Source organism: Nerophis ophidion, linkage group LG08 (assembly GCF_033978795.1).
Source record: "Nerophis ophidion isolate RoL-2023_Sa linkage group LG08, RoL_Noph_v1.0, whole genome shotgun sequence".
Classification (NCBI taxonomy): Eukaryota; Metazoa; Chordata; class Actinopteri; order Syngnathiformes; family Syngnathidae; genus Nerophis; species Nerophis ophidion.
Window position 1 is genome coordinate 39,547,841 of NC_084618.1, and position 10,000 is coordinate 39,557,840.

The following is a 10,000-nucleotide window of genomic DNA, read 5'->3' on the forward strand; positions in this document are numbered from 1 at the left end:
AGAAGCAAAAATATTTACACACAAACCTCATGATTTTGTGCTCTGGCCACCCACGCTTGCCTAGACCAGGGTTACTCACTATTTTTTTCGCCACATCTCCTCAGCATAATTATGTAGAATTTACATATTAAATATTCTATTTCATATAATGTTTGAAATTGTCCCAGAACCCTCACAAAAACGAAGTCTGAGGTGGCTAACATTTAAGCTAGCATTCACTGGGTGACATTAGCCCTCTTAGAATACCATATTTTTTAGATACAAAACCGTACACAAATAGCTTCATTACATATTGAGCAACAATATAAAGTAAATTCTGACAAGATGCTACAAATTACAAATAATTGATTTAGTAAGAGAGGAGAAGCAACTTACCACAGTCCTTAAACATTCAGAAAATGGCTTCCAGAACATTCTTCAGGGTGTGGACACGAGGAGGGGCTGGACGGCGGGGCTAATCAGTGTACCTCTAACACTGTCTCTTCAACGATGGAAATCAACACCAACACTGGGGGGCCTTTTACTCCAGCTGTTGTTGTAATAACTCTGATAGATATAATGCATGTTAACACTGCATATTTAACACTGGGGATTTTACTGTGTAGTCTTTCACAGCCCTAATATTTATCTCAATATATTTTATTTGCCATACAAAAGACAATAAAACCATTTCTAAACCAATTCTAAATGCTCTTAATTTATGTGGTAACATAATGTGCCATATCCAGTTGCATTAATTTCTCAAAACCATGATTATTCTACAGTACTTGCTAGTTGACTGTTAATAGCTGGTTACTTCTACACTACACTTCTATTACAATGAGATAAACACTTATTCTTCTGTTGTTTCAGTATTTTACATGACTGTTCATCTATACTACAAATTACGGTATGTATCCAATGCCAAGTAGTTACAGGGGCGGTATAGCTCGGTTGGAGGAGTGGCCGTGCAAGCAATATGAGGGTTCCAGGTTCGATCCCTGTTTCCACCGTCCTAGTCACTGCCGTTGTGTCCTTGGGCAAGACACTTTACCCACCTGCTCCCAGTGCCACCCACACTGGTTTAAATGTAACTTAGATATTGGGTTTCACTATGTAAAAGTGCTTTGAGTCACTAGAGGAAAGCGCCATATAAATATAAATCACTTCACACTCCACATAACAATGTTCATACTCAAAAAGTTTAAGATCTTTGAATACTTGTATTTTTCATCACATTTATAATTGCATACAAATGTTGTGATACAATTTAGTCTAGAATTAAACAAAAGTAACTACTATTGACTAAGTTTGTAAACTATAACAAAAATAACAGACATTTTTGAGATGATAAAATATATAATCACTGTAGTATCGACCGTTAACTGACAAAACTACTGTGTTGATTTTGCCAACCGTTGTTTACATTCAAGAGTTCTCGTTTACTTTTTTGTATCTACCTCCGGTGTGTAGCGTAGCATGTTCAGCTAGTCCTTGTCTTCTAATCATCCAATGATAATAATACTTGTGGTTTATTTGCCACTACTAGAGATGCATACTAGGTACCGTTTCCTAATTCTGGACTAACAATTCTGCTATCTGTATTATTTGTTCCAGCTGACTGACGTTACTAACATGCTGTCACATTCAGTTACACAAAATACAATCAGCTTTGAATGATGACAAATAAGAAAGCAACACAACACAAAAGTTGGTAATAAACAATGTTCCTCAAAGTCACACACGTGACAGTTTGAAGTGAACTCGGGGACGGCGTGGCGCAGTGGGAGAGTGGCCGTGCGCAACCCAAGGGTCCCTGGTTCAAATCCCACCTAGTACCAACCTCGTCACATCCGTTGTGTCCTGAGCAAGACACTTCACCCTTGCTCCTGATGGGTGCTGGTTGGCGCCTTGCATGGCAGCTCCCTCCATCAGTGTGTGAATGGGTAAATGTGGAAGTAGTGTCAAAGCGATTTGAGTACCCGGACGGGCTGCGACATTGCGGAGCTCTTGCTAAAGATGGAACATTTGGCGGAAATGCCGGACAGTTCTGCAGACTTCATGGCTGGCTCACATCGTGGTCACTCCGTGATCACGTACGACCGCCAGACACTTCTGGATATGGACATATCGGGCCGTTTTGGACTGATAGACGCGTGCTTGCTGGACATGCTGACTAGCACGGGAGTGCTGCGGCGGCTACATCCAGCGGCCTGTGAAGCAGGGGAGTCTAGTAGCAGTGGGGGCCGTCTACGGAGCAGACGCCAGCGGTGTGATCGGAAACGCGGATGTCGAGCGGGGCTAAAAACAAAGCAGAAGGCTAATCCCCACAGAACACCACTTCCCTCCATCCTGCAGCCGGATTTAAATGAAAGATGCGAGACTACTGGTCTGGGTAAGGAGTCTGTTAAATTAGAACAAGTTTTTTCTGCTTTGAGTGTTTCAGAGTTGGACATGTGTTTTACCGAGGTGGCTAACCATGATGCGTGCAGTTTATCAAAGCAACAAGCAAACAATCGGAAAATTCCCGTCGTATCAATTCCTAGATATGGTCGTAATTATTCTAAATATACTGGGCATAATAAACACAACATTATTAATATTGCCACTACGGATAATTTGATCAAAAAGTCCCTAAAACAGCCGACTACCTATAATATAGGTTTTTTAAACATAAGATAATTCTCTCCCAAAACGTTGTTAGTTAATGATATTATCAGAGACAACAATCTTAACGTCATCGGTCTCAGTGAAACCTGGCTTAAACCAAACGACTTTTTTGCGCTAAATGAGGCATGTCCTCCTAACTTTACACATGCGCATATTGCCCGTCCCCTTAAAAGGGGTGGGGGGGGGTCGCACTAATATACAACGAAAACTTTAACCTTAGTCCTAACATAAATAATAAATACAAATCGTTTGAGGTGTTTACTATGAGGTCTGTCACACCGCTGCCTCTACACCTGGCTGTTATCTACCGCCCCCCAGGGCCCTATTCGGACTTTATCAATGAATTCTCAGAGTTCGTTGCTGATCTAGTGACACACGCCGATAATATAATCATAATGGGGGACTTTAATATCCATATGAATACCCCATCGGACCCACCGTGCGTAGCGCTCCAGACTATAATTGATAGCTGTGGTCTCACACAAATAATAAATGAACCCACGCATCGCAACGATAGACATAGTGCTTGTCAGGGGTATCACCGTTTCCAAAGTTACGATACTCCCGTGTACTAAAGTATTGTCCGATCATTACCTTATAAAATTCGTGGTTCAGACGCATGTTCGTCAAACTGATAATAATAATAACTGCAATAGCAGCCGCAACATTAATACGGCCACAACGACAACTCTTGCTGACCTACTGCCCTCGGTAATGGCACCATTCCCAAAATATGTGGGCTCTATTGATAACCTCACTAACAACTTTAACGACGCCCTGCGCGAAACCATTGATAACATAGCACCGCTAAAGTTAAAAAAGGCTCCAAAAATGCGCACCCCGTGGTTTACAGAAGAAACTAGAGCTCAGAAATTATTATGCAGAAAGCTGGAACGCAAATGGCGCACGACTAAACTTGAGGTGCACCATCAAGCATGGAGTGATAGTTTAATAACTTATAAACACATGCTTACCTTAGCTAAAGCTAAATATTACTCAAATCTCATCCACCGTAATAAAAACGATCCTAAATTTTTGTTTAGTACGGTAGCATCGCTAACCCAACAAGGGACTCCTTCCAGTAGCTCCACCCACTCAGCTGATGACTTTATGCAATTCTTTAGTAAGAAAATTGAAGTCATTAGAAAGGAGATTAAAGACAATGCGTCCCAGCTACAACGGGGTTCTATTAACACTGACACGATGGTATATACGGCGGATACTGCCCTCCAAAATAGTTTCTCTCGTTTTGAGGAAATAACATTAGAGGAATTGTTACAACGTGTAAATGGAATAAAACAAACAACATGTTTACTTGACCCTCTTCCTAGGAAACTGATCAAGGAGCTCTTTGTATTATTAGGTCCATCAGTGCTAAATATTATAAACTTATCACTTTCCTCGGGCACTGTTCCCCTAGCATTCAAAAAAGCGGTTATTCATCCTCTTCTTAAAAGACCTAACCTCGATCCTGACCTCATGGTAAACTACCGACCGGTGTCTCACCTTCCCTTTATTTCAAAAATCCTTGAAAAAATTGTTGCGGAGCAGTTAAATGAACACTTAGTGTCTAACAATCTATGTGAAACCTTTCAATCCGGTTTCAGGGCAAATCACTCCACGGAGACAGCCCTCGCAAAAATGACTAATGATCTATTGCTAACGATGGATTCTGATGCGTCATCTATGTTGCTGCTCCTCGATCTTAGCGCTGCTTTCGATACTGTCGATCATAATATTTTATTAGAACGTATCAAAACACGAATTGGTATGTCAGACTTAGCCCTGTCTTGGTTTAACTCTTATCTTACTGATAGGATGCAGTGTGTCTCCCATAACAATGTGACCTCGGACTACGTTAAGGTAACGTTTGGAGTTCCCCAGGGTTCGGTCCTTGGCCCTGCACTCTTCAGCATCTACATGCTGCCGCTAGGTGACATCATACGCAAATATGGTGTTAGCTTTCACTGTTATGCTGATGACACCCAACTCTACATGCCCCTAAAGCTGACCAACACGCCGGATTGTAGTCAGCTAGAGGCGTGTCTTAATGAAATTAAACAATGGATGTCCGCTAACTTTTTGCAGCTCAACGCCAAAAAAACGGAAATGCTGATTATCGGTCCTGCTAGACACCGACCTCTATTTAATAATACAACTCTAACATTTGACAACCAAACAATTAAACAAGGCGACACGGTAAAGAATCTGGGTATTACCTTCGACCCAACTCTCTCCTTTGAGGCACACATTAAAAGCGTTACTAAAACGGCCTTCTTTCATCTCCGTAATATCGCTAAAATTCGCTCCATTCTTTCCACTAAAGACGCTGAGATCATTATCCATGCGTTTGTTACGTCTCGCCTCGATTACTGTATTATTTTCGGGTCTCCCCATGTCTAGCATTAAAAGATTACAGTTGGTACAAAATGCGGCTGCTAGACTTTTGACAAGAACAAGAAATTTTGATCACATTACGCCTGTACTGGCTCACCTGCACTGGCTTCCTGTGCACTTAAGATGTGACTTTAAGGTCTTACTACTTACGTATAAAATACTACACGGTCTAGCTCCATCCTATCTTGCCGATTGTATTGTACCATATGTCCCGGCAAGAAATCTGCGTTCAAAGTACTACGGCTTATTAATGATTCCCAAAGCCCAAAAAAAGTCTGCGGGCTATAGAGCGTTTTCATTTCGGGCTCCAGTACTCTGGAATGCCCTCCCGGTGACAGTTCGAGATGCCACCTCAGTAGAAGCATTTAAGTCTCACCTTAAAACTCATTTGTATACTCTAGCCTTTAAATAGACTCCCTTTTTAGACCAGTTGATCTGCCGTTTCTTTTCTTTTTCTTCTATGTCCCACTCTCCTTTGTGGAGGGGGTCCGGTCCGATCCGGTGGCCATGTACTGCTTGCCTGTGTATCGGCTGGGGACATCTCTGCGCTGCTGATCCGCCTCCGCTTGGGATGGTTTCCTGCTGGCTCCGCTGTGAACGGGACTCTCGCTGCTGTGTTGGATCCGCTTTGGACTGGACTCTCGCGACTGTGTTGGATCCGTTATGGATTGAACTTTCACAGTATCATGTTAGACCCGCTCGACATCCATTGCTTTCCTCCTCTCCAAGGTTCTCATGGTCATCATTGTCACCGACGTCCCACTGGGTCATTATTGTCACCAATGTCCCACTGGGTGTGAGTTTTCCTTGCCCTTATGTGGGCCTACCGAGGATGTCGTAGTGGTTTGTGCAGCCCTTTGAGACACTAGTGATTTAGGGCTATATAAGTAAACATTGATTGATTGATTGATACAAGTATAACCCATTATAACCCATTATAACTCATGACGTGTCACGACTGTGTTTTTTAAACCGTCCTCCTAACGATCCATTGATACCCAGCCAATATTTATCAACTCAAAAAGTGAAAAATTGAGGTATAATATAATAATCCACAAATTTGCTTTGAAGTAATATAGCATTCACTGACAGGTCTCTGGTTGCCGTCTGACGTCACTCTAACGTGGCATTAACATACATTTTATTTAAATGTGTTTAATTTACTTCTGTCTCTTGATTTCAAACTGGACGATCAAGCATTATACTTGCTCACTGAGTCTTTTTATTTGAATAATACACTCTATACACTCACATACGTCGGTAGCTGTCAACACTCAATATGGGTTCTGGTCTGTCGCTCAAATAAGTTTATGTGCAACATCAACATAAATAACATTGTGGTTACAAATTGCACACCCACATTACCATGCTAGTTGATTGGATTGATTTATATGAAATATTCAATATATCATGTAAAAGGTTTGTGTTTTGCACTTGAATGCCATACATAAATGTTATTTCCGGTTGAGTGTAATTGTAATGAATAAAAACAAAGTGGATCTGTCTGGTGTTTACTAGAACAGGGATGTCAAACTGGTTTTCATTGAGGGCCACATCGCAGTTACGGCTGCCATCAGAGGGCCACTTGTAACAACAAATAATGGATTTCATTATTAATTATGTAAATTGTTTTAAGTAGATTGTTGATTTTACAGTAAAACCATTACATTTACAAAATTTTACTGTAGAATATAGCATTTTTTGTTTCATTTTTAACATTTCACGTTAAATGGAAAAGCAGTACCACATTTTTTGGGGGGGGGGGGGGGGGGTTTATGGAAAAAGCTGGCAACTTATTTACTAGAATTTTTGTGTTACATTTTTTACAACATTTAAATTGTTAATGGAAAAACAGTACACGTTTTTTTTTTTATTATGGCAACTTAGTTGCCAGTTTTTGTACTGTAAAAATAAATTTATCGTTTTTTTTCATTTACAGTAATACACCGTTATAAACAAGATTTTACAGTAAAAATATGGCCGCTCAGTCAACAGAATTCTAACACAAATTTTTTTTAATTTTTTTCAATTTAATTTTAAAGAACACCTTATAATTGATTGTAATTTTTATTAATTTGATGGGCAGTTTGATGTAAAATCATAAGTCAAGCAGATATTTAAGTATTAATTTTCATTTAGACAAAAATTTTTTGGAAACATCCATCCATCCATCTATTTTCTACAACTTGTCCCTTTTTTGGGGTTGCGGGGGGTGCTGGAGCCTATCCCAGCTGCATACGGGCAAAAAGCGGTGTACACCGTGGACAAGTCGCCAACTCATCACAGGGCCAACACAGATAGAAAGACAACATTCACACTCACAATCTGTTGCAATAATGGATACCACTAAAGTTTAAAAGATATGCAATTTTAACCAGCACATACCGTATTTCCTTGAATTGCCGCCGGGGCGCTAATTAATTTAAAACCTTTTCTCACTCCTGCCCTTACCAAAGGCATGCGGTAAAAGTAAGCATGCGCTAATTATTTTAAAACCTCTTCTTACTCCGGCACTTACCAAAGGCAAGCAGTAAAAATTTGAGTGTGATGTAAGCTTGGACCTTAAATCCTACTGAATAGCTCTTAATCTTTTTCCATTTTGCGATTTCAAATTACCGATATTGAAATCAGCCTCCTCCATTTTGAAAATGATGACCGGGGAAGTGTCACTCGTGACGTCATGAGTTTGACCAGGCGGTAATACTAAGCATGCGCTAATTATTTTGTGAAGCGAGTTTGACCCGGCAGTAATTCAAGGCAGGCGCATACAAAATGCCCTGCGGCAATTCAAGAAAATACGGAACAACATTTTTAAAAATCCATTACATTTATTGAGAAAATATTAAGTACTTTATTGACACATATCAGTTCCAGGTGTTTGCTGGCCAGATAAAATGATGTCGTGGGCCAGATCTGGCCCCCGGGCCTTGAGCTTGACACTTGTGTACTTGAAGATTGCATAACTGCATTTCTCTTTACACTGCACACCATCCATCCATCCATCTATCCATCTTCTTCCGCTTATCCGAGGTTGGGTTGCGGGGGCAGCAGCCTAAGCAGGGAAGCCCAGACTTCCCTCTCCCCAGCCATTTCGTCTTGCTCCGTCCGGGGGATCCCAAGGCGTTCCCAGGCCAGCCAGGAGACATAGTCTTCCCATCATGTCCTAGTTCTTCTCCGTGGCCTCCTACCTGGTGGACGTGCCCTTAACACCTCCCTAGGGAGGCGTTCGGGTGGCATCCTGACCAGATGCCCGAACCACCTCATCTGGCTCCTCTCCATGTGGAGGAGCAGTGGCTTTACTTTGAGCTCCGCCTGGATGGCAGAGCTTCTTACCCTAAGGGAGAGGAAACTCATTTGGGCCGCTTGTACCCGTGATCTTGTCCTTTTGGTCAGAACCCAAAGCTCATGACCATAGGTGAGGATGGGAACGTAGATCGACCGGTAAATTGAGAGCTTTGCCTTCCGGCTCAGCTCCTTCTTCACCACAACGGATCGATACAGCGTCCGCATTACTGAAGACGCCGCCTGTCGATCTCACCATCCACTCTTCCCTCACTCGTGAACAAGACTCCGAGGTACTTGAACTCTTCCCAACGTGTCCTGGGTCTTCCCCATGGCCTCCTACCGGTTGGAGGCGTTCGGGTGGCATTCTGACCAGATGCCCGAACCACGCATTAAAGTTAAAGTACCAGTGCTAGTCTCAAATTAACCTCTGCATTTGACTCATCCCCTTGTTCCACCCCCTGGGAGGTGAGGGGAGCAGTGAGCAGCAGCGGTGGCCGCGCTCAGGAATCATTTTGGTGATTCAACCCCAAATTACAAACTTAGATGCTGAGTATCAAGCAGGGAGGTAACATAGTTGACTTGTTTATTAAGGCTTAAAAAAACAGCTATATATAAGACTTCCCTGCTCTAAGATGGTACAGTACATCATGTTGGAGGTGTTCAATCTCTTCTGCTAATGCACATGCTAAAAAAGAAGAGTTTTTTTTCTCGTTTATTTTCAAAAATTAAATTACATATAATGCCAATAGGTGGGCTTCACAATGGAAGAGGGGTTAGTGCGTCTGCCTCACAATACGAAGGTCCTGAGTAGTCCTGGGTTCAATCCTGTGTGGCGTTTGCATGTCCTCCCCGTGACTGCGTGGGTTCCCTTCGGGTACTCCGGCTTCCTCCCACTTCCAAAGACATGCACCTGGGGATAGGTTGATTGGCAACACTAAATTGGCCCTAGTGTGTGAATGTGAGTGTGAATGTTGTCCGTCTGTCTGTGTTGGCCATGCGGTGATTGGTGACTTGTCCAGGGTGTATCCGCCTTCCGCCCGATTGTAGCTGAGATACCCCCCACGACCCCAAAGGGAATAAGCGGTAGAAATTGGATGGATAATGCCGATAGGTATCGATAATAGTATTGCATCGATAACATCTTAACGATATACATCCCTTGCCACCACAAAGTCAGTAAAGGATTAATGATTTAGAAGCACATTCAAGTTGTGGAGGTACATTAGCCGCTACCAAGGATGCTAAAGTACATTCCGTTGCAGTCGGATTTGGAGGTTCCAAAATACCATATTGCAATAGTATTATAATTGTCTGCTATATGTCTAAAAGCATTTTTTTCCTATATTGTCCATATCGCGCGACCTTAGTTTTTGTGTAAATTTGAAAATGTCGGGAACGCATGAACACCAAACCCACTCAGTGGCCTAGTGGTTAGAGTGTCTGCCCTGAGATCGGTAGGTTGTGAGTTAAAACCCCGGCCGAGTCATACCAAAGACTATAAAAATGGGACCTCCCTGCTTGGCACTCAGCATCAAGGGTGGGAATTGGGGGTTAAATCACCAAAAATGATTCCCGGGTGCGGCCATTGCTGCTGCCCACTGCTCTCCTCACCTCCCAGGGGGTGAACAAGGGGATGGGTCAAATTTCAGAGGACAAATTTCACCACACC

The 10,000-nt window shown here is 42.3% G+C and overlaps 1 protein-coding gene across 4 annotated transcripts in view; it reads left to right on the top strand.

Annotated features, from left to right (window-relative positions):
- The window catches only part of trps1 (trichorhinophalangeal syndrome I), a 278,372-nt gene that overhangs the window by 75,916 nt on the left and 192,456 nt on the right, over positions 1-10,000 (top strand). The window lies entirely within an intron of this gene.